General features: G+C 42.7%; 1 pseudogene; it reads left to right on the top strand.

The window, feature by feature from the left end:
- Positions 1-23650, top strand: part of LOC115152766 (exportin-1-like) — an 83513-nt pseudogene extending 59863 nt beyond the window's left edge.
- The last annotated feature ends 3138 nt before the right edge of the window (positions 23651-26788 follow it).

The raw sequence follows: 26788 nt of genomic DNA, 5'->3' as shown, positions 1-26788 counted from the left end.
AATTTGTTGGCATGAAGTGAGTGTGTGTCTCTGTGTCTCTCTCTCTGTGTCTCTCTGTCTGTCTCTCTGTGTGTGTCTCTCTGTCTGTCTCTCTGTGTGTGTCTCTCTCTCTGTGTCTCTCTGTGTGTCTTGACGGCTGTTGATGTTGGTAACAGGTGCGTCTGCTGATGGTGAGCCGCATGGCCAAGCCGGAGGAGGTGCTGGTGGTGGAGAATGACCAGGGAGAGGTGGTACGAGAGTTCATGAAGGATACAGACTCCATCAACCTCTACAAGAACATGAGAGAGACACTGGGTAAGTCAGGTGTGTGTGTGGTGGGGTGATGCTTGATGAGTGCAGGAACCAGATACAGCAGCTGTTTGGAATAGTGTGTGTGTTACTTTCTACAGTTTCCTTTGTGGACATCACATAACTGTACAGCACTGCTACATGTTCAATAAGGACTATAGTCTATTGACTGGATCTACACTCTAAACTCTCTGTGATCGTCTCCTCTCTCTCTCTCTGTCTCTCTCTCTGTCTCTCGCTCTGTCTCTCGCTCTGTCTCTCGCTCTGTCTCTCGCTCTGTCTCTCGCTCTGTCTCTCGCTCTGTCTCTCGCTCTGTCTCTCGCTCTCTCTCGCTCTCTCTCTGTCTCGCTCTGTCTCGCTCTGTCTCTCGCTCTGTCTCGCTCTCTCGCTCTGTCTCTCTCGCTCTCTCTCTCTCGCTCTCTCTCTCTCTCTCTCTCTCGCTCTGTCTCTCTCGCTCTCGCTCTCTCTCTCTCGCTCTGTCTCTCTCTGTCTCTCTCTCGCTCTGTCTCTCTCGCTCTGTCTCTCTCGCTCTGTCTCTCTCGCTCTGTCTCTCTCGCTCTGTCTCTCTCGCTCTGTCTCTCTCGCTCTCGCTGTCTCTCGCTCTGTCTCTCTCACTCGCTCTGTCTCTCTCACTCGCTCTGTCTCTCTCACTCGCTCTGTCTCTCTCACTCGCTCTGTCTCTCACTCACTCGCTCTGTCTCTCTCTCGCTCTGTCTCTCTCTCTCGCTCTGTCTCTCTGTCTCTCTCTCTCTCTCTGTTTCTCTCTCTCTCTCTGTTTCTCTCTGTCTCGCTCTGTCTCTGTCTCTCTGTCTCTCTCTCTCTAGTGTACCTGACCCATCTGGACTATGCAGACACAGAGCGTATAATGACAGAGAAGCTTCATAACCAGGTGAACGGTACAGAGTGGTCCTGGAAGAACCTCAACACACTGTGCTGGGCTATAGGGTCCATCAGTGGAGCCATGCACGAAGAGGACGAGAAGAGGTTCCTGGTTACCGTCATCAAGGTACGGAGGCCACCTATGGACAAGTAGAGCGGTATAACGGAGAGAGTAAAATGGGATTCATGTAGAGGGTTGATGACCAGAAGGCTTTAGGAGAATGTTGAGCTGAATCTTTCTCTCTAGGAGAATGTTGAGTTGAATCTTTCTCTTTAGGAGAATGTTGAGCTGAATCTTTCTCTTCAGGAGAATGTTGAGCTGAATCTTTCTCTCTAGGAGAATGTTGAGCTGAATCTTTCTCTTTAGGAGAATGTTGAGCTGAATCTTTCTCTCTAGAAGAATGTTGAGTTGAATCTTTCTCTCTGGGAGAATGTTGAGCTGAATCTTTCTCTCTAGGAGAATGTTGAGCTGAATCTTTCTCTCTAGGAGAATGTTGAGCTGAATCTTTCTCTCTAGGAGAATGTTGAGCTGAATCTTTCTCTCTGGGAGAATGTTGAGCTGAATCTTTCTCTTCGGGAGAATGTTGAGCTGAATCTTTCTCTTCGGGAGAATGTTGAGCTGAATCTTTCTTTCTAGGAGAATGTTGAGCTGAATCTTTCTTTCTAGGAGAATGTTGAGCTGAATCTTTCTCTCCAGGAGAATGTTGAGCTGAATCTTTCTCTTCAGGAAAATGTTGAGCTGAATCTTTCTCTCTAGGAGAATGTTGAGCTGAATCTTTCTCTTCAGGAGAATGTTGAGCTGAATCTTTCTCTCTGGGAGAATGTTGAGCTGAATCGTTCTCTCTAGGAGAATGTTGAGTTGAATCTTTCTCTTTAGGAGAATGTTGAGCTGAATCTTTCTCTTTAGGAGAATGTTGAGCTGAATCTTTCTCTTTAGGAGAATGTTGAGCTGAATCTTTCTCTCTGGGAGAATGTTGAGCTGAATCTTTCTCTCTAGGAGAATGTTGAGCTGAATCTTTCTCTCTAGGAGAATGTTGAGCTGAATCTTTCTCTCTGGGAGAATGTTGAGCTGAATCTTTCTCTCTAGGAGAATGTTGAGCTGAATCTTTTTCTTCAGGAGAATGTTGAGCTGAATCTTTCTCTCTAGGAGAATGTTGAGCAGAATCTTTCTCTTTGGGAGAATGTTGAGCTGAATCTTTCTCTTCGGAGAATGTTGAGCTGAATCTTTCTCTTCGGGAGAATGTTGAGCTGAATCTTTCTCTTCAGGAGAATGTTGAGCTGAATCTTTCTCTCTAGGAGAATGTTGAGCTGAATCTTTCTCTCTAGGAGAATGTTGAGCTGAATCTTTCTCTCTGGGAGAATGTTGAGCTGAATCTTTCTCTCTAGGAGAATGTTGAGCTGAATCTTTCTCTCTAGGAGAATGTTGAGCTGAATCTTTCTCTTCAGGAGAATGTTGAGCTGAATCTTTCTCTCTAGGAGAATGTTGAGCTGAATCTTTCTCTTCGGGAGAATGTTGAGCTGAATCTTTCTCTTCGGGAGAATGTTGAGCTGAATCTTTCTTTCTAGGAGAATGTTGAGCTGAATCTTTCTCTTCAGGAGAATGTTGAGCTGAATCTTTCTCTGTAGGAGAATGTTGAGCTGAATCTTTCTCTTCGGGAGAATGTTGAGCTGAATCTTTCTCTTCGGGAGAATGTTGAGCTGAATCTTTCTAGGAGAATGTTGAGCTGAATCTTTCTTTCTAGGAGAATGTTGAGCTGAATCTTTCTCTCCAGGAGAATGTTGAGCTGAATCTTTCTCTCTAGGAGAATGTTGAGCTGAATCTTTCTCTTCAGGAAAATGTTGAGCTGAATCTTTCTTTCTAGGAGAATGTTGAGCAGAATCTTTCTCTTCAGGAGAATGTTGAGCAGAATCTTTCTCTTCGGGAGAATGTTGAGCTGAATCTTTCTCTTCGGGAGAATGTTGAGCTGAATCTTTCTCTTCGGGAGAATGTTGAGCTGAATCTTTCTTTCTAGGAGAATGTTGAGCTGAATCTTTCTCTCCAGGAGAATGTTGAGCTGAATCTTTCTCTTCGGGAGAATGTTGAGCTGAATCTTTCTCTTCAGGAAAATGTTGAGCTGAATCTTTCTCTTCAGGAGAATGTTGAGCTGAATCTTTCTCTTTTGGAGAATTTTGAGCTGAATCTTTCTCTTTTGGAGAATTTTGAGCTGAATCTTTCTCTTCGGGAGAATGTTGAGCTGAATCTTTCTCTTCGGGAGAATGTTGAGCTGAATCTTTCTCTTCGGGAGAATGTTGAGCTGAATCTTTCTCTTCGGGAGAATGTTGAGCTGAATCTTTCTCTTCGGGAGAATGTTGAGCTGAATCTTTCTCTTCGGGAGAATGTTGAGCAGAATCTTTCTCTTCGGGAGAATGTTGAGCTGAATCTTTCTCTTCGGGAGAATGTTGAGCTGAATCTTTCTCTCTAGGAGAATGTTGAGCAGAATCTTTCTCTTCGGGAGAATGTTGAGCTGAATCTTTCTTTCTAGGAGAATGTTGAGCTGAATCTTTCTCTCCAGGAGAATGTTGAGCTGAATCTTTCTCTCTGGGAGAATGTTGAGCTGAATCTTTCTCTTCAGGAGAATGTTGAGCTGAATCTTTCTCTTCGGGAGAATGTTGAGCTGAATCTTTCTCTTCAGGAGAATGTTGAGCTGAATCCTTCTCTTTGGGAGAATGTTCAGCTGAATCTTTCTCTCTAGGAGAATGTTGAGCTGAATCTTTCTCTTCAGGAGAATGTTGAGCTGAATCTTTCTCTTCAGGAGAATGTTGAGCTGAATCTTTCTCTTCGGGAGAATGTTGTGCTGAATCTTTCTCTCTGGGAGAATGTTGAGCTGAATCTTTCTCTCTGGGAGAATGTTGAGCTGAATCTTTCTCTTCGGGAGAATGTTGAGTTGAATCTTTCTCTTCAGGAGAATGTTGAGCTGAATCTTTCTCTCTAGGAGAATGTTGAGCTGAATCTTTCTCTCTAGGAGAATGTTGAGCTGAATCTTTCTCTCTAGGAGAATGTTGAGCTGAATCTTTCTCTCTAGGAGAATGTTGAGCTGAATCTTTCTCTTCAGGAGAATGTTGAGCTGAATCTTTCTCTCTAGGAGAATGTTGAGCTGAAGCTTTCTCTCTAGGAGAATGTTGAGCTTAATCTTTCTCTCTAGGAGAATGTTGAGCTGAATCTTTCTCTTCGGGAGAATGTTGAGCTGAATCTTTCTCTCTGGGAGAATGTTGAGCTGAATCTTTCTCTTCGGGAGAATGTTGAGTTGAATCTTTCTCTTCAGGAGAATGTTGAGCTGAATCTTTCTCTCTAGGAGAATGTTGAGCAGAATCTTTCTCTCTAGGAGAATGTTGAGCTGAATCTTTCTCTCTAGGAGAATGTTGAGCTGAATCTTTCTCTCTAGGAGAATGTTGAGCTGAATCTTTCTCTCTAGGAGAATGTTGAGCTGAATCTTTCTCTTCAGGAGAATGTTGAGCTGAATCTTTCTCTCTAGGAGAATGTTGAGCTGAATCTTTCTCTTCAGGAGAATGTTGAGCTGAATCTTTCTCTCTAGGAGAATGTTGAGCTGAATCTTTCTCTCTAGGAGAATGTTGAGCTGAATCTTTCTCTCTAGGAGAATGTTGAGCTTAATCTTTCTCTCTAGGAGAATGTTGAGCTGAATCTTTCTCTCTGGGAGAATGTTGAGCTGAATCTTTCTCTCTAGGAGAAGGAGAAGAATGGGAGTTTGTTTGGTGGATATTTAGTTGAGCTGATGAACAATGTGACAGAGATGCAGGAGGTGCAGGAGGAAAGATGTGGGGCGTAAAACAGCCTCTGGACACACTGGACCTCAAGGATGAACATATCGCTCATCTGTTGTCCAAAGACTCTCTGGTATCCATCTGTCTGTTATCCATCTGTCTAACTGAGTTGGGATTCTGTGTGTGTGTGTGTGTGTGTGTGTGTGTGTGTGTGTGTGTGTGTGTGTGTGTGTGTGTGGTGTGGTGTGTGTGTGTTGTGTGTGTGTGTGGTGTGTGTGTGTGTGTGTGTGTGTGTGTGTAGGATCTGCTGGGTCTGTGTGAACAGAAGAGGGGGAAGGGACAATAAGGCCATCATTGCCTCCATATCATGTTACATCGTGGGCCAGTACCCTCGCTTCCTCAGAGCCCACTGGAAGTTCCTCAAGACTGTCGTCAATAAACTCTTTGAGTTCATGCACGGTGAGAGAACCAACTATCTGTATAACTGGTGTACAGAGGTGAGAGAACTAACTCTGTATAACTGGTGTGCAGAGGTGAGAGAACTAACTATCTGTATAACTGGTGTACAGAGGTGAGAGAACCAACTATCTGTATAACTGGTGTACAGAGGTGAGAGAAACTAACTATCTGTATAACTGGTGTTACAGAGGTGAGAGAACTAACTATCTGTATAACTGGTGTACAGAGGGTAAGGTGAGAGAACTAACTATTCTGTATAACTGGTGTACAGAGGTGAGAGAACTAACTATCTGTATAACTGGTGTACAGAGGTGAGAGAACTAACTCTGTCTGTATAACTGGTGTACAGAGGTGAGAGAACTAACTATCTGTATAACTGGTGTACAGAGGTGAGAGAACTAACTATCTGTATAACTGGTGTACAGAGGTGAGAGAACTAACTATCTGTATAACTGGTGTACAGAGGTGAGAGAACTAACTATCTGTATAACTGGTGTACAGAGGTGAGAGAACTAACTATCTGTATAACTGGTGTACAGAGGTGAGAGAACTAACTATCTGTATAACTGGTGTACAGAGGTGAGAGAACTAACTATCTGTATAACTGGTGTACAGAGGTGAGAGAACTAACTATCTGTATAACTGGTGTACAGAGGTGAGAGAAACTAACTATCTGTATAACTGGTGTACAGAGGTGAGAGAACTAACTATCTGTATAACTGGTGTACAGAGGTGAGAGAACTAACTATCTGTATAACTGGTGTACAGAGGTGAGGAGAACTAACTATCTGTATAACTGGTGTACAGAGGTGAGAGAACTAACTATCTGTATAAACTGGTGTACAGAGGTGAGAGAACTAACTATCTGTATAACTGGTGTACAGAGGTGAGAGAACTAACTATCTGGAATAACTGGTGTACAGAGGTGAGAGAACTAACTATCTGTATAACTGGTGTACAGAGGTGGAGAGAACTAACTATCTGTATAACTGGTGTACAGAGGTGAGAGAACTAAACTATCTGTATAACTGGTGTACAGAGGTGAGAGAACTAACTATCTGTATAACTGGTGTACAGAGGTGAGAGAACTAACTATCTGTATAACTGGTGTACAGAGGTGAGAGAACTAACTATCTGAATAACTGGTGTACAGAGGTGAGAGAACTAACTATCTGTATAACTGGTGTACAGAGGTGAGAGAACTAACTATCTGTATAACTGGTGTACAGAGGTGAGAGAACTAACTATCTGTATAACTGGTGTACAGAGGTGAGAGAACTAACTATCTGTATAACTGGTGTACAGAGGTGAGAGAACTAACTATCTGTATAACTGGTGTACAGAGGTGAGATGTGTGTTTTCCAGCCTGTCTCACCCCCTCCCTCCCTCCCTCCCTCCCCCTCTCAGAGACCCATGATGGGGTACAGGATATGGCGTGTGACACTTTCATCAAGATCGCCCAGAAGTGCCGTCGCCATTTTGTCCAGGTGCAGGTGGGCGAGGTGATGCCCTTCATCGACGAGATCCTCAACAACATCAACACCATCATCTGTGACCTGCAGCCACAACAGGTACACACACATGCACACGCACGACGAGATCCTCAACAACATCAACTCCATCATCATGACCTTTAACCCCAACGGATAGGTCAGCCTCAGGCCCTAGAAATGCACTGACTAGAGAGGACAATATATCTGTCATTCACTCAACCAAAACTAAAAGGCGTGTATTAGGGCCTGTTGAAATGGGTTCGAACACATACCAAGCTGTAGAAATGGATTGAGTAGAGAGGACTCTGTCATGTCTACTGAAAAAGCGCTGGGATTCAGAACATTTTAGCATTTCCAGTCTAACCAATAAAACCCAGATTGTCTTTCACTGTTTCTTGTATCTGTGTTCGTTATTACTAACGCTGACAAAAGTTACAAACCTCGACCATCCCTCAGTGCTGATGTTATGTTTGTGTGTTCGTACCAAGCTGTAGAAACACACTGACTAGATGGGACTTGATCTCTCTGTCCACTGAGAAGCGTCACGCTGACTCAGAGCAGAATCTAGTATTTGTGTATCTATCTCTGTCTACTGAGAAGCATCACGCTGACTCAGAGCAGAATCTAGTATTTGTGTATCTATCTCTGTCTACTGAGAAGCATCACGCTGACTCAGAGTAGAATCTAGTATTTGTGTATGTATATGTTATGTCACATGTATCTGTGTGTGTTGTGCAGGTTCATACGTTCTACGAGGCCGTGGGGTATATGATCGGAGCCCAGACGGACCAGGCAGTACAAGAGCATATCATAGAGAAATACATGTTACTACCTAACCAGGTGTGGGACAGCATCATTCAACAGGCCACCAAGGTACGTCACTCCTGTAATAATCAATCTATTCACTCCTGTAATAATCAATCTATTCACTCCTGTAATGATCAATCTATTCACTCCTGTAATAATCAATCTATTCACTCCTGTAATAATCAATCTATTCACTCCTGTAATAATCAATCTATTCACTCCTGTAATAATCAATCTATTCACTCCTGTAATAATCAATCTATTCACTCCTGTAATGATCAATCTATTCACTCCTGTAATAATCAATCTATTCCCTCTGTGATCATTCATTTCATATTTTGTACATGTTTTGTAAATAAGCTAAAATCGCCCAGTGAGAACGTGACTGGATAGGACAGTGAGTAAGACAGGATGGAGGGAGAGAGTTGTTCAGAAGAGCAGTGTGTCTGATTGAAACCCAGGTCAGGACTGTTATGTACATGTGTTCAGCTGCTGGAGAACCCCAGGTCACAGAAAGACCTGTAGTAGCTACCCTTTTCCTGTAGTCAAAGACCTGTAGTAGCTACCCCTTTCCTGTAGTCAAATACCTGTAGTAGCTACCCCTTTCCTGTAGTCAAAGACCTGTAGTAGCTACCCCTTTCCTGTAGTCAAAGGTAGTCAAAGACCTGTAGTAGCTACCCCTTTCCTGTAGTCAAATACCTGTAGTAGCTACCCCTTTCCTGTAGTCAAAGACCTGTAGTAGCTACCCCTTTCCTGTAGTCAAATACCTGTAGTAACTACCCCTTTCCTGTAGTCAAAGACCTGTAGTAGCTACCCCTTTCCTGTAGTCAAAGACCTGTAGTAACTACCCCTTTCCTGTAGTCAAAGACCTGTAGTAACTACCCCTTTCCTGTAGTGAAAGACCTGTAGTAACTACCCCTTTCCTGTAGTCAAAGACCTGTAGTAGCTACCCCTTTCATGTAGTCAAAGACCTGTAGTAGCTACCCCTTTCATGTAGTCAAAGACCTGTAGTAGCTACCCCTTTCCTGTAGTCAAAGACCTGTAGTAGCTACCCCTTTCCTGTAGTCAAAGACCTGTAGTAGCTACCCCTTTCCTGTAGTCAAAGACCTGTAGTACTACCCCTTTCCTGTAGTCAAAGACCTGTAGTAGCTACCCCTTTCCTGTAGTCAAAGACCTGTAGTAGCTACCCCTTTCCTGTAGTCAAAGACCTGTAGTAGCTACCCCTTTCCTGTAGTCAAAGACCTGTAGTAGTTACCCCTTTCCTGTAGTCAAATACCTGTAGTAGCTACCCCTTTCCTGTAGTCAAAGACCTGTAGTAACTACCCCTTTCCTGTAGTCAAAGACCTGTAGTAACTACCCCTTTCCTGTAGTCAAAGACCTGTAGTAGCTACCCCTTTCCTGTAGTCAAAGACCTGTAGTAGCTACCCCTTTCCTGTAGTCAAAGACCTGTAGTAGCTACCCCTTTCCTGTAGTCAAATCACCTAGTGGCCTCATGGCTGGTATGTTATTCATATTTTTCATAATTTCCTAATTAATAAGTTGTATAAATAAAAATATATTAAAAAAACCCAGAAAATCTGATGTTTCTATGTCAAACAGTTTTGTTATATTTCAGTCTTCTGTGACCCTGATTTAGTCCACTGCAGTGAAAGATTATTAACTTAACCCATTCACGTTTCAGTCTGATCAATAACCCTGATCAATAACCCTGATCAAGTCACCCACACACCTGGGAAACTGAATATACAAAATCTATTTTCTCTCTAATGATGTCCAGCTGTCTTTATGGGCTATTTGTCCTGGACACAGATAAAGTTTAATCCTGAACTGATAAAAGTATTCTCCATTGAGGTTATTGATTGTAAATGATTGTTTTGTTCTTTGCGGGCCCCAGGAAGAAGAATAGCTGTTGCAGCTTATTGGCATTATTAAACTCAATATAATCAGAATGAATAAACAGGCTCATCATATATGTTTCTTCTCTAGTCAACCCCATTATTATTGTCATGTTTTAACTCCGTCCATTCACATTTCAGTCTCATGATCACTAAAGTACCCTTCTCTTAAATCTCTACCCAGTACAGCCAGGAGAGGACTGGCCACCCCTCAGAGCCTGGTACCTCTCTAGGTTTCTTCCTAGGTTCCTGCTGTCCAGGGAGTTTTTCCTAGCCACCGTGCTTCTACATCTGCATTACTTGCTGTCTGGGGTTTGCTGTTTAGGCTGGGTTTCTGTACAGAACTTTATGACATCTGCTGATGTAAGAAGGTCTTAATAAATGACATGTGATTGATTGACTCCCCTCTGTTAGAACGTGGACATTCTGAAGGACCCAGAGACAGTGAAGCAGCTAGGCAGCATCCTGAAGACCAACGTCCGGGCTTGTAAGGCCGTGGGACACCCCTTCGTTATCCAGTTAGGACGCATTTATCTGGACATGCTCAACGTCTACAAGTGCCTCAGCGAAAACATCTCCGCAGCCATCCAGACCAACGGTCAGTGCGGGGTGTTTGGGGGCTGGGCTGGGCTGGGCTGGGCTGGGCTGGGGGCTAGGCTGGGCTGGGGGCTAGGCTGGGGGCTGGGCTGGGGGCTGGGTTGGGCTGGGCTGTGGGCTGGGCTGGGCTGGGGGATGGGCTGGGCTGGGTTGGGCTGGGCTGGGCTGGGCTGGGCTGGGGGCTGTGTGTGTGTGTCCTTTCCTCATGCGTCTGTTCTCTTGGCGGTGTGTCCTTTCCTCATGCGTCTCTTCTGTTGGCGCTGTGCGTTTCAGGAGAGATGGTGACGAAACAGCCCCTGATCAGAAGTATGAGGACGGTGAAAAGAGAGACGCTGAAACTCATCTCCGGCTGGGTTAGCAGATCCAGCGATCCACAGATGGTGAGATACACATATATACACATCTGACAGGAAGATATTGGTACTACATATATCAGATATATACACATCTGACAGGAAGATATTGGTACTACATATATCACATATATACACATCTGACAGGAAGATATTGGTAATACATATATCACATATATACACATCTGACAGGAAGATATTGGTACTACATATATCACATATATACACATCTGACAGGAAGATATTGGTACTACATATATCACATATATACACATCTGACAGGAAGATATTGGTACTACATGTATCAGAATATATTGTTACCACATACAGTTGAAGTGGGAAGTTTACATACACTTAGGTTGGAGTCCTTAAAACTCGTTTTTCAACCACTCCACAAATTTCTTGTTCACAAACTATAGTTTTGGCAAGTCGGTTAGGACATCTACTTTGTGCATGACACAAGTCATTTTTACAACAATTGTTTACAGACAGATTATTTCACTTATAATTCACTGTATCACAATTCCAGTGGGTCAGAAGTTTACATACACCAAGTTGACTGTGCCTTTAAACAGCTTGGAAAATTCCAGAAAACGATGTCATGGCTTTAGAAGCTTCTGATAGGCTAATTGACATAATTTGAGGTGTACCTGTGGATGTATTTCAAGGCCTACATTCAAACTCAGTGCCTCTTTGCTTGACATCATGGGAAAATCAAAAGAAATCAACCAAGACCTCAGAAAATAAATTGTAGACCTCCACAAGTCTGGTTCATCCTTGGGAGCAATTTCCAAATGCCTGAAGGTACCACGTTCATCTGTACAAACAATAGTACGCAAGTATAAACACCATGGGACCACGCAGCCGTCATACCGCTCAGGAAGGAGACGCATTCTGTCTTCTAGAGATGAACATACTTTGGTGCGAAAAGTGCAAATCAATCCCAGAACAACAGCAAAGGACCTTGTGAAGATGCTGGATGAAACAGGTACAAAAGTATCTATATCCACAGTAAAACGAGTCCTATATCGACATAACCTGAAAGGCCACTCAGCAAGGAAGAAGTCACTACTCCAAAACCGCCATAAAAAAAGTCAGACTACGGTTTGCAACTGCACATGGGGACAAAGATCGTACTTTTTGGAGAAATGTCCTCTGGTGTAATGAAACAAAAATAGAACTGTTTGGCCATATTGACCATTGTTATGTTTGGAGGAAAAATGGTGAGGCTTGCAAGCTGAAGAACACCATCCCAACTGTGAAGCACGGGGGTGGCAGCATCATGTTGTGGGGGTGCTTTGCTGCAGGAGGGACTGGTACACTTCACAAAATAGATGGCATCATGAGGTAGGAAAATGATGTGGATATATTGAAGCAACATCTCAAGACATCAGTCAGGAAGATAAAGCTTGGTCGCAAATGGGTCTTCCAAATGGACAATGACCCCAAGCATACTTCCAAAGTTGTGGCAAAATGGCTTAAGGACAACAAAGTCAAGGTGTTGGAGTGGCCATCACAAAGCCTTTACCTCAATCCTATAGAAAATGTGTGGCAGAACTGAAAAGGCGTGTGCGAGCAAGGAGGCCTACAAACCTGACTCAGTTACACCAGCTCTGTCAGGAGGAATGGGCCAAAATTCACCCAACTTATTGTGGGAAGCTTGTGGAAGGCTACCCGAAACGTTTGACCCAAGTTAAAAAAGATTTAGGCAATGCTACCAAATACTAATTGAGTGTATGTAAACTTCTGGGAATGTGATGAAAGAAATAAAAGCTGAAATAAATCATTCTCTCTACTATTATTCTGACATTTCACATTCTTAAAATAAATTGGTGATCCTAACTGACCTAAGACAGGGAATTTTTACTAGGATTAAATGTCAGGAATTGTGAAAAACTGAGTTTAAATGTATTTGGGCAAGGTGTATGTTAACTTCTGACTTTAACTGTATATCAGGATATATTGTTACTACATGTATCAGGATATATTGTTACTACATGTGTCAGGATATATTGTTACTACATGTATCAGGATATAGTGTTACTACATGTATCAGGATATATTGTTACTACATGTATCAGGATATAGTGTTACTACATGTATCAGGATATATTGTTACTACATGTATCAGGATATAGTGTTACTACATGTATCAGGATATAGTGTTACTACATGTATCAGCATATATTGTTACTACATGTATCAGGATATATTGTTACTACATGTATCAGGATATATTGTTACTACATGTATCAGGATATATTGTTACTACATATATCAGGATATATTGTTACTACATGTATCAGGATATATTGTTACTACATGTATCAGGATATATTGTTACTGCATGTATCAGGATATATTGTTACTGCATGTATCAGGATATATTGTTACTGCATATATCAGGATATATTGTTACTACATGTATCAGGATATATTGTTACTACATATATCAGGATATATTGTTACTACATATATCAGGATATATTGTTACTACATATATCAGGATATATTGTTACTACATGTATCAGGATATATTGTTACTACATATATCAGGATATATTGTTACTGCATGTATCAGGATATATTGTTACTACATATATCAGGATATATTGTTACTACATATATCAGGATATATTGTTACTACATATATCAGGATATATTGTTACTACATGTATCAGGATATATTGTTACTACATATATCAGGATATATTGTTACTACATATATCAGGATATATTGTTACTACACGTATCAGGATATATTGTTACTACATGTATCAGGATATATTGTTACTACATATATCAGGATATATTGTTACTACATGTATCAGGATATATTGTTACTACATATATCAGGATATATTGTTACTACATATATCCCAATGGAAGGTGTTTCAATGAAAAACTACATGACAGAAAAGACTTATACACCCTAGACTGTCCAACCTGACTGTTTAAAGCAGTACTTGTCAGTCCTGTGTGTACTCCAGGAACCGTGTTGGTCACTTAGTCGTTAGTAACAAACACACACACACTGACCTCAGTCCTGTCCTACAATAACCTGGTGAGAACATAACAACAACATTCCTCCCTCTGCCGCGTTGATCTGTCCGTTAATCCCATCCTCTCTTTCCTTCCAGGTGGGGGAGAACTTTGTTCCGCCGCTGCTCGACGCCGTTCTCATCGACTACCAGCGCAACGTCCCCGCCGCCCGGGAGCCCGAGGTCCTCAGCACCATGGCAACCATCGTCAACAAGCTGGGCGGACACATCACCGGGGAGATCCCGCAGATCTTCGATGCCGTGTTCGAATGCACGCTCAACATGATCAATAAAGTACGTATCAGCATTATTAATAGTGGCTATTGTTCTAAACTTTCATCTTGAAAATGTATAAAATGTACTCTTAACATGTTGAAGTCAGTATGGCTGTAAATCCTTTACATAGTAGGCAAAATTTGTCAAAAGTACAAACCAAACTACCAAAACATCCAATGATGTGATTTATAAATAAATGATCTGGGTTCCTGACAGGACTGATCTCAATAATATATAAACAACTTTTGGAAAGCTCATATTCTGAGCTAGACATTAAAAGAGTCAATTCTACAGATCTAATTGAATCTGAACAACGCTTTAACTGGAACAGAATATGGGAAAATCAGACCTTGTAATCTGAGGGTGTAGGAAGCATGGTTTTCTGGGTGGGGAGGGAGGGAGGAGGTGGTGGGTGGATGGGGACTGAGGGGGGGAATGGGTCGGGTTACCTTGTATGCATTGATTTGATTGTTTTTGTACCTGTAACCCCCCTCTGAAAAAAGAAAAATGACAGCAAAGTAAGTCCATTTTAAAGAGGTAGTTCACTGAGATCTCCATTTCCATACTGACTGTAGGGGGTCTCTCTCCATGGAGTGTTCCATTTCCATACTGACTGTAGGGGTCTCTCTCCATGGAGTGTTCCATTTCCATACTGACTGTAGGGGGTCTCTCTCTCCATGGGTGTTCCATTTCCATACTGACTGTAGGGGGTCTCTCTCCATGGAGTGTTCCATTTCCATACTGACTGTAGGGGGTCTCTCTCCATGGAGTGTTCCATTTCCATACTGACTGTAGGGGGTCTCTCTCCATGGAGTGTTCCATTTCCATACTGACTGTAGGGGGTCTCTCTCCATGGAGTGTTCCATTTCCATACTGACTGTAGGGGGTCTCTCTCCATGGAGTGTTCCATTTCCATACTGACTGTAGGGGGTCTCTCTCCATGGAGTGTTCCATTTCCATACTGACTGTAGGGGGTCTCTCTCCATGGAGTGTTCCATTTCCATACTGACTGTAGGGGGTCTCTCTCCATGGAGTGTTCCATTTCCATACTGACTGTAGGGGGTCTCTCTCCATGGAGTGTTCCATTTCCATACTGACTGTAGGGGGTCTCTCTCCATGGAGTGTTCCATTTCCATACTGACTGTAGGGGGTCTCTCTCCATGGAGTGTTCCATTTCCATACTGACTGTAGGGGGTCTCTCTCCATGGAGTGTTCCATTTCCATACTGACTGTAGGGGGTCTCTCTCCATGGAGTGTTCCATTTCCATACTGACTGTAGGGGGTCTCTCTCCATGGAGTGTTCCATTTCCATACTGACTATAGGGGGTCTCTCTCCATGGAGTGTTCCATTTCCATACTGACTGTAGGGGGTCTCTCTCCATGGAGTGTTCCATTTCCATACTGACTGTAGGGGGTCTCTCTCCATGGAGTGTTCCATTTCCATACTGACTGTAGGGGGTCTCTCTCCATGGAGTGTTAGAGTGCTGTGTTGCACACATTTTACAACAGTTGTGCTACCAATACCAAGGCCAACCTATCTTTTTAATCTTTTTAATACCTACAACTGTTGTCGGTTGGTTGTCATCAATATGGCCCGTTTCACTCTCTCCCTCCAGGACTTTGAGGAGTACCCGGAACACAGGACTCATTTCTTCTACCTGCTGCAGGCGGTCAACTCCCACTGTTTCCCAGCATTCCTGGCCATCCCTCCGGCCCAGTTCAAACTGGTGCTGGACTCCATCATCTGGGCCTTCAAACACACCATGAGGAACGTGGCGGACACCGGTGAGAACACACACACACACACACACACACAAGTGCTTTCCTTTACGAATGACAGCACATGAATGAAATCATCCACATGTATTGATCACAAATTTACTAATGCTGCAGAAATCTTCTTTAAAGCAGTATCCAAATCCATGTGGCAGGTCTTCAGATCCTGTATATATATATGATATATATATTGTGTATGTTCCTGTGGCAGGTCTTCAGATCCTGTATATGTATATATATGATATATATATTGTGTATGTTCCTGTGGCAGGTCTTCAGATCCTGTATATATATATATGATATATATATTGTGTATGTTCCTGTGGCAGGTCTTCAGATCCTGTATATATATGATATATATATATTGTGTATGTTCCTGTGGCAGGTCTTCAGATCCTGTATATATATGATATATATATATTGTGTATGTTCCTGTGGCAGGTCTTCAGATCCTCTACACTCTACTGCAGAACGTGACTCAGGAAGAGGCTGCAGCACAGAGCTTCTATCAGACATACTTCTGTGACATCCTCCAACACATCTTCTCTGTGGTCACTGACACATCACACACTGCTGGTGAGTACAGTACACACACGGATGCAACGCACACACACGGATGCAACGCGCACACACACACACTGACGATGAGCACGCACACACACCCCAGCTAGCACATTTGGTTCCTTGGAAGTTGTGGGAACGGAAGTTTTTTGTTTCCAATGGTTCTGGGGACGAACCCATACGTTTCCTGACTGGTAAATGTATAAAAATTAAAAAAAATAAAAACGTTTTTACTTTCTGAGAATGGAAGTGAACATTTTTCCTGTTCTGGTAACATACTTTTTTAGGTTGCAGGGAGGTTCTGAGAACGTTTTACTCTGGTTCCTTGAAAGTTTTCCTAGAAGGTTTTATTCATTCTCTGAGAATGGAAATGATAGGTTATTTTGAGATTTTGAAATAACTTCCTTAAAACTTTCACTGAACCTAACACTGCTAGGTTATTTAGGGTTATTTTTTAACTCCACACACTGATAGGATACATGGGAATTAATTTCCTTAGGCATTAATCATGAGAACACATAGTGATGGGGGGAGAATGTTTACAGTTACATATTGGGATATTATTTTTGATGATGTATTGGTTTGACAATATTATGTTAGTGCTAGTTGGCTGTACCTGCACCAAAACTCCAGTAGTTTTCCTTCATAGCTTGTTCTCCATCTTTTAAAAAAAGGGGCACAATTTGTTTTCAGCACTTTTATTTCCAACTCATTGTCTCATGGTTCTCTTGTCCCTCTGCAGCAGACATATGGTGAGAAATATGTTTGCAACATCAAATCGCAATAAAATCACAGTATGGAATACATATAATATCAGCACTTATGTATTGTGATATCGTATCGTGAGGCTCTCTGGCAATTCTCAGCCCTACAAGCACATTTCTGTTTTACTGTGAAACGGCATCAGTGGGATTCAAACCTATAATCTTCTATTCATGGAATTAGTCCACTGACCCAGAAGGATGGAGCTAGCATGCCATATGTTTTACACATACAAAGCTGTTCCTTTTAGTCTATTCAAACAGACCCCATTTCAGAGGAAACAAGGACTCATTAAGATCAGCTGTGGCCAATCAGTGGGCGCGGCCAACACACCTGAACACACTTAACAAGATGGAGGATAGAGAGTTTTGTTGATGCTGAGAACGGAATGTATATGTTTTTAAATAACATTCTTAGAACGTTACTAAAGTTTACTTGTGTTTTTTTAATGGAAAGTTTTCTTAACGTTCTTGGAACAAATTGAGAACATGATTTTAAATAGAACCATGAGGAATCCTGTAGGAAATGTTAAACTGAATTACTGAAATTCCCAAAGAATAACTGTTTCTTAATGTTCTCTGGACTATTTGAGAACATTCCCAATGTCAAACCAGTCGGAGAACGTTCCTAGAACATTACCAAAATTGTAACCATGTAAATGTAATCATGTTTGAACTTTTAGGAAACGTTTTGTTAAAGTAATGATTTACAAAGCAAATAGCGTTTTTCTTTTGTCAAGTTAAATGTGCAGAGAATGTTCCAAAGCCAAGCAACTATCCTGCACCATTCCCAGGAAGTTGTGGGAAGGTTGTATGCTAAATAACCATAGGACAACCACGCTCTCACCAAGTTCTAAGTAACATATGGTTCTCAGAACGTTATGTGTTAGCTGGGACACACGCACAAACTGCCAGGAAGAACACACATCTCTTGTTCTGTTTTACTATTTGTATAAATCCATATCACGTAACTGTGCATGTCTGGTTGTGTGTGTCTCTCTGCCTCTCCCCCAGGCCTGACGATGCATGCCTCCATCCTGACCTACATGTTTAACCTGGTGGAGGAAGGGAAGATCAACACCCAGCTCAACCCCTCCAACCCCAGCAACAACCAGGTCTTCATACAGGAGTACGTGGCCAACCTGCTCAAAACTGCTTTCCCACATCTACAGGAGTAAGTACCTTGATGAACAAAATAAAATGCATCATTATTTCCATACCATTATTACAGAGAATCAGGAAAATGATGCTACCCTCTGCCTATTGGCTACTTAGCTTTTTCAATCCTGTCTCAAAATACAACACTGTCCCTTTAAAACAGAAAAAAGCTCTTTACTTGACTTGCTTTTCAGAGATGTCTAGAAATATACATATTTTGTGCTCTTGTAGGAAACAACCACTCCCCTATTGTTGACTATAAATGATCTATAACTGGGTTAATAAATCACTAACTAACAAAGGATATGAACAATTGTGAACACGTGGCTACATGCAGCTCTCGCTTAGATCTCAAAACAAGCTCATCTACTCATGACCGCTCATGCTGTAAAAACAGTCCAGTTGAAAGTGAATGGCACAAATCCATATATGGACAAAAGCTGAAGAACATAGGCACATCCAGGTACTTTTAGCAGGTGCTGGAGTTGTAGATGAACTCATGGAAAACAGAAAGGAAAATGCCGCACAGATCCATATATGGCAATGGTCTATTTGCATATAGGCCTATTGCAGCTATGATTGGTTATGGTACCGGGGTCTGTGTAGAGTACGGGCTTGAGTCGTGCCTGTTAATGCAATAGAATCCTACTCCGATGCGTTCTGCCTACAAGAAAATATCTTGCATAATTCGTTTTGCATACTAAGTCTTCCATAGTTAGTTTAGTTTCGGTATGTTGAATTGAATGTGGTTAATATTGCGTTGATTCAATCACAATTCCCACAGTAAAGGGAAACGTTGATAGTTTTAACTAAAGGGGAGAACTCTATAAAGTTGAGTGAAGTTTAATCTCATGCATCTCTGCACGGGCTGATATTTCTTCTGTGCGGCAGTCTCCCAGGGGAGCTGCGTGCCCACACACACACGCACCTTAGAGGGAACTTTGCTTACTGCTATTAGCCCATACCGACACATTGAATAACAGATTCACTACATAGAACAACAAGATAGTCCTTACTGCTATTAGCCAATAGAAATACATTGAATAACAGATTACTGCTATTAGCCCATAGAAACACATTGAATAACAGATAGTCCTTACTGCTATTAGCCCATAGAAACACATTGAATAACAGATTACTGCTATTAGCCAATAGAAACACATTGAATAACAGATAGTCCTTACTGCTATTAGCCAATAGAAACACATTGAATAACAGATAGTCCTTACTGCTATTAGCCCATAGAAACACATTGAATAACAGATAGTCCTTACTGCTATTAGCCAATAGAAACACATTGAATAACAGATAGTCCTTACTGCTATTAGCCAATAGAAACACATTGAATAACAGATAGTCCTTACTGCTATTAGCCAATAGAAACACATTGAATAACAGATAGTCCTTACTGCTATTAGCCCATAGAAACACATTGAATAACAGATAGTCCTTACTGCTATTAGCTCATACCAACACATTGAATAACAGATTCACTACATGGAACAACGGATACAACAACAGAAAGTTTGTTCTGAAGTGTTTGTGCTATATCTGAGGGATATAAGAAAGATCAGAAAACTATTATTATTTTCCATGTATTTATCCCCATATTTTAGGCACTAAACTATCTCCATGTTCAGTGCATTCTGAAAGTATTCAGACCCTTTGACCTTTTCCACATTTAGTTACAGCCTTATTCTAGAATGGATTACATTTCATAAAATAAAACACTCAGCAATCTACACACAATACCTCACAATGACAAAGCAAAAACAGGTTTTACAAATGTTTGCAAATGTACTAAAAATAAAAAACATACCTTATTTACATAAGTATTCCTTTGCTATGAGACTCAGGTGCATTTGAGCTCAGGTGCATCCTGTTTCCATTGATCATCCTTGAGATGTTTCTACAACTTGATTGGAGTCCACCTGTGGTAAATTCAACTGATAGGACATGATTTGGAAAGGCACACACCTGTCTATATAAGGTCCCACAGTTGACAGTGAATGTCAGAGCAAAAACCAAGCCATGAGGTCGAAGGAATTGTCTGTAGAGCTCCGAGTCAGGATTTTGTCGAGGTACAGACCTGGGGAAGGGTAGTGGCTTCGGGACAAGTCTCTGATTGTCCTTGAGTGGCCCAGCCAGAGCCCGGACTTGAACCCGTGGTGGTTCCAAACTTCTTCCATTTAAGTATGATGGAGGCCACTGTGTTCTTGGGAACCTTCAATGCTGCAGAAATGTTTTGGTACCCTTTCCCAGATCTGTACCTCGACAAAATCCTGCAGGCAGTGTACCCAGTACATCATGTGTTTCAGTCAAACCAACATGCAGTATACCCAGTACATCATGTGTTTCAGTCAAACCAACATACAGTATACCCAGTACATCATGTTTCAGTCAAACCAACATGCAGTATACCCAGTACATCATGTGTTTCAGTCAAACCAACAGAACAGTATACCCAGTTTACAATGTGTATCAGTCAAACCAACATACAAGTTATACCCAGTACATCATGTGTTTCAGTCAAACCAACATGCAGTATACCCAGTAGAACTCATGTGTTTCATGTCAAACCAACATGCAGTTAACCCAGTACATCATGTGTTTCAGTCAAACCAACATACAGTATTACCCAGTACATCTGTGTTTCAGTCAACCAACATGCAGTATACCCAGTACATCATGTTTCAGTCAAACCCAACATACAGTATACCCAGTACATCATGTTTCAGTCAAACCAACATGCAGTATACCCAGTACATCATGTTTTCAGTCAAACCAACTACAGTATACCCAGTACATCATGTTTCAGTCAACCAACAATACAGTATACCCAGTACATCATGTGTTTCAGTCAAACCAACATGCAGTATACCCAGTACATCATGTGTTTCAGTCAAACCAACATACAGTATACCCAGTACATCATGTGTTTCAGTCAAACCAACATGCAGTATACCCAGTACATCATGTGTTTCAGTCAAACCAACATACAGTATACCCAGTACATCATGTTTCAGTCAAACCAACATACAGTATACACAGTACGTCATGTGTTTCAGTCAAACCAACATACAGTATACCCAGTACATCATGTGTTTCAGTCAAACCAACATACAGTATACCCAGTACATCATGTTTCAGTCAAACCAACATACAGTATACCCAGTACATCATGTTTCAGTCAAACCAACATACAGTATACCCAGTACATCATGTGTTTCAGTCAAACCAACATGCAGTATACCCAGTACATCATGTGTTTCAGTCAAACCAACATGCAGTATACCCAGTGTGTTTTGAAGTGTCCGGTTATCACAGTCTGCCTTACCCGTGGTGGAGAGATACAGAGAGGGAGGTAGAAATGTACCCTCAGGGTCATGGTGTGGTCCAGAGTCGGCGGTGTGCGACCACGACTAGACCACTGTTGTCCTGTTTTTCTGTCTTCTAAGTTGTCTTGTCCCCCAGTGCCCAGGTCAAGGTGTTTGTAACAGGACTGTTCAGTCTAAACCAGGATATTGCAGCCTTCAAGGAACACCTGAGGGACTTCCTGGTACAGATTAAGGTGAGCCTTTTCCTCCAACCGAGGTTCCTCAGTAGAAATGACCGTGGGGGGGCATTCAAGGTCATCTTTATTGCAGTTGCAGTCAGATGATGAGATCTCAGAACGCCTTGGAAGTGTTTAACATCTTAGGAACCACATTAGTATGATGTAACAATCTTGGAAAAGTCTGTGTGTTTATATACACGGACCCCCTTCTCTCCTCCTGTAGGGGAGGACATCAGACCTGTTGTCTGTCTGTCTGTATTTGTGTGTGGTAATGTTTCTCTCTCCTCCTGTAGGGGAGGACATCAGACCTGTTGTCTGTCTGTCTGTATTTGTGTGTGGTAATGTTTCTCTCTCCTCCTGTAGGAGAGGACACCACAGACCTGTTGTCTGTCTGTCTGTATTTGTGTGTGGTAATGTTTCTCTCTCTCTCCTCCTGTAGGAGTTTGCAGGGGAGGACACCACAGACCTGTTCCTGGAGGAGCGGGAGGCGTCGCTGCGTCAGGCGCAGGAGGAGAAACACAAGCTGCAGATGTCAGTTCCTGGTATCCTCAACCCACATGAAATACCTGAGGAGATGTGTGATTGAGACGTCCAGCCCCTGCGACACGCCACATGAACCAAACTGCTGTTACTGTACATACAGGCATACCAACAAACACACACAACTAACCCTAACAGAGGTGGGAGGCCCCCGGTCACTTTGCTGAGGTACGGAGAGAGCAGACCCGCCCGTCCTCATCCATCAGGTGTTTTGTGGACCAAAACCATGTCCATATGTAAATGACGACGTACCACGTCAGCCCGTGGCCGTTATACAGAGCACCTACGCTACCTTTTATATGGAGACTTCTGGGTGATATGTTTCCACTGTTTAACCCAAACTTGTATTGTTTATTTGGTCATGGGTCATCACCCCCCCTAGCTGCATCACATGATGCAGACGTATGGATAAGACTTCTGAACTTTACTTGTTTCCTTCCCTCCTTGTTCTCCCCTTCACATGTTATCTCTCCCTCTCTCTCTATATATATATATATATATATATATATATATATATAGTGAGACTGAGGAAAGTTTTTGTGAAACAAGGCATATGTGTCAAAAAGTTCTCAGCAAAGAGGCTTCTAGAACTATGGTGTGACAGACGGACAGACTGGAAGGAATGAAGTGGTGTTCTAGAAGTGTGTGTGTGCACCCTGCGTCTGATTCCCAACCCAATGCATTGTGGTTAGAATGTGAAGCTAGCGGATTATGAAGGAAGGAAGTCTGAGAGATGCTGCTGCTTTGTGTGTCAGGTGGTCAGGCTAGCGGCCGTGCTCATTGGTTGAACCTCCGCCCAACTGAAAGAAACCTACTGCGTTTGGTCGCCTGGCTGTGACGAGGCAGGAACTAGGAAGACAGAAAGGAGCATCATCAGAGCATATCATCCCAATTCTATAGCACATGAATTACCATGGGAACATCATTATTATTTACTGTATTTTTGTGGGTGTGTTGAGTGAGTGTGCTGTCGCCTAGACGACATGGGCGTTTAGTTTTCCTCTGCGAGGATCGTTGCTCCGTGGTGAGCTCTTCATTAAAATGGACCTTTAACTGAAAGAAGAAGCGGTTATTGAGATGTTATTTATGGTTTCAAGATGGCTGCATCTTTATAACAAACTCCTGTTTAACTTGTGTCAGTCTGAATTGGAACTAATTGACATTGTTTACCATGCTAGTAGTGCTTCAACAACACTACCTAGAAGACAAGCAACAATAAAACTCGGTTTACATTTCATTTGGATCTTTATAACATCTCTTCTATACAAAATAAAACAAAAGGCTTTTATTCCAGAGTGAAATAAGTAGTTGACAATAGTTTAATTAAGCAACAAATGTATAAATCCTAATCCACACTCAATCTGTAAATGACAAATAGTCCCCCTTCTCTACTCGTTCCAGTTGTTGTGAAACTTTTTGAACTGATTAAAGTTGAGGATTTTATAACCAAAGCCTCTGGGCTCAATTTCTTTTCCGTACATCGCTTTTTTTGTGGTGGTAGTAAGTGTAACTTTTATTTTTTAAATATTCATATTCTCTAAAGTAGCCGTCACCAACCCTGGTCTGTCTGTATTTGTCTGTAGTAACTTTTGTCTCCTGAGAGAGAGCCAAGCACTAAAACACAGGACCCTGATCAACTAATAATCAATACCTGAATTGTTGAGTAAAAAGTGTTTCAGTGCTGGGCTGTAACAAAAACCTACAAACCCTTTAGCTCCTTCAGAGCAGCAGTTCAGACTGAGGGACGGCGGTAACTGCTCTGATAGAGCTGCTCTGATAGAGCTGCTCTGATAGAGCTGCTCTGATAGAGCTGCTCTGATAGAGCTGCTCTGATAGAGGTGCTCTGATAGAGGTGCTCTGATAGAGCTGCTCTGATAGAGGTGCTCTGATAGAGGTGCTCTGATAGAGCTGCTCTGATAGAGCTGCTCTGATAGAGGTGCTCTGATAGAGCTGCTCTGATAGAGCTGCTCTGATAGAGCTGCTCTGATAGAGCTGCTCTGATAGAGCTGCTCTGATAGAGGTGAGAAACAGCTGTTCTGGTAACCATCACTGGCTACAGGCCCGGTCTCCTGTCATCTATACTGACAGCCTGGCAGAATCCTGCCCACTTCCCCTCTCTCTGGCTGAGGTAAACACACCAACTGATTTCTAGTGAAACATGAGGCTGATGATGTGCCTCTTTATGCCAGTGTCTGAGCTCTCTCACCCACTCTCTCACACAACACACACTAGATATTCCTGTGGCGTGTCAATTTCCATTTTGACGTCTTTGGCCAAGGTTGGGCTGCAGTAAAACGACCCCTCCCACTAATCACTGATAACATACTGGTATTCCACTAAAGGTTACGCTGACTGTCTCACACAAACAAAATACTCTGTTTATGGAGGGAGGTCCAATACTCTATATCATGGATGCAATGCCTGTGATGAGCACAAGCTCCAGCTATACACAGGACAGTTTAGAAAGACAATCTCCATTAGAAGTACTACAGCCCCATTCTGCTGACCTCGTCTCCGTTAGAAGTACTACAGCCCCATTCTGCTGACCTCGTCTCCGTTAGAAGTACTACGGCCCCATTCTGCTGACCTCGTCTCCGTTAGAAGTACTGCTGACCTCGTCTCCGTTAGAAGCACTACGGCCCCATTCTGCTGACCTCGTCTCCATTAGAAGTACTACGGCCCCATTCTGCTGACCTCGTCTCCGTTAGAAGCACTACGGCCCCATTCTGCTGACCTCGTCTCCATTAGAAGCACTACGGCCCCATTCTGCTGACCTCGTCTCCGTTAGAAGCACTACGGCCCCATTCTGCTGACCTCGTCTCCGTTAGAAGCACTACGGCCCCATTCTGCTGACCTCGTCTCCGTTAGAAGCACTACGGCCCCATTCTGCTGACCTCGTCTCCGTTAGAAGCACTACGGCCCCATTCTGCTGACCTCGTCTCCGTTAGAAGCACTACGGCCCCATTCTGCTGACCTCGTCTCCATTAGAAGCACTACGGCCCCATTCTGCTGACCTCGTCTCCATTAGAAGCACTACGGCCCCATTCTGCTGACCTCATCTCCATTAGAAGCACTACGGCCCCATTCTGCTAACCTCGTCTCCATTAGAAGCACTACGGTCCCATTCTGCTGACCTCGTCTCCGTTAGAAGCACTACGGCCCCATTCTGCTGACCTCGTCTCCATTAGAAGCACTACGGCCCCATTCTGCTGACCTCGTCTCCATTAGAAGCACTACGGCCCCATTCTGCTAACCTCGTCTCCATTAGAAGTACTACGGCCCCATTCTGCTGACCGTTGTTCATGTTCAGCCATGTTTTGTTTAGTGATGAAGTCAGCCATGCAACTTTTTGGTAATAATTCATGAACGCAGAGCTTGTGCTGAAATGATCATTAAACCCATCTCACACAGGGGGCAGTTCTCTAGGGGGGGCAGTTCTCTAGGGGTAACCAGAGACCCTCTCCCCTATGACCCACTTCCAGGGAACAAACCTGGGTTCAAATACTATTCAAAATCATTTGAAATACTGTATAGGTGCTTGATTGAGCTTGCCTGGCTTAATGGAAGCAATGAAGTCGTTTTAAAAGTGCAAACCCTGCCCACCTGGCACTCCAGGAAGACTAGAGCAAACGCTTAACGTTTTTGAAAGATGTTGAGTAGTGTTTGAACCCAGGTCTGCTTCCAGTGACCATAGCCCTGGTATGGCATCCCTTTTGAAGAGCTCACAGCACCGCTGGGAAGGTGTCCAGATACACTCCAAATGGCATCCTAATCCCTATATAGTGCACTGTATAGGGAATAGGGTGCCATTTGGTACAGAATCCTAGCCCCCCCCCCCTGCACATGGCTCCATGCTGAGGTTATAAATTTAGACTTCTCAGAGTTGTGGTGGAAGCCTGTTACCTAGCAAACCACCCAGCTGGCCAGCCACATGGCGAGAAAGAGAGACCCCAATGCCCATACTGTATGGGAGGGGGGAGAAGAGAATAAACCCCCATACAAACTCATGCCCAGGCGTTTCTAGTTTTACTCACCCCGCCTCGTCTTTCCAAGAACAACTTTTAAAAACCCTAGTAGATCGACGCACCCGTGCGTCACATGGTGGCGTCATTTAAACTACTGAACAGGTCCGGTTGTGTTTATACTAGACGCGCCGTTTCTTGTAGTGGCTGCAGCTCAATCCCCTCTTTCGGCAGAAAATCGTCACGAAATTGTCAATAAAACCCGAACCGTTTGCATGACAAACTAATATGAACAACGTGACCAAACAGGGTTCTACTTGTTTTATTTTATCTCTCGGAGATATAGGACAGACACTTAAACCTTATTATGCATTTTCTGACTGTCTCTTTTGCCATGTACAAATGTGTTATTCATTGCGTTTCTATTGGCTATAGCAGTAAAGGCTAAATTCAATGTTTAATAAAACATTTGTATATATATATATATATATCCTAAAATTCCAAATCAAATGGCTAAATGATCCATTTTATGACCATCTTAAAACAATTCCATATGTTCGCTTAGTAGATATTGCGATTTAAGGGCTTAGACCTTGACTTGCCTAGTTAAATAAAAGACCTAAGGGT

Source organism: Salmo trutta, chromosome 18, assembly GCF_901001165.1.
Source record: "Salmo trutta chromosome 18, fSalTru1.1, whole genome shotgun sequence".
In the NCBI taxonomy this organism is placed as follows: Eukaryota; Metazoa; Chordata; class Actinopteri; order Salmoniformes; family Salmonidae; genus Salmo; species Salmo trutta.
Note: the sequence above shows the minus strand (reverse complement) of the source record. Positions and strands in the feature narration are given on the sequence as shown.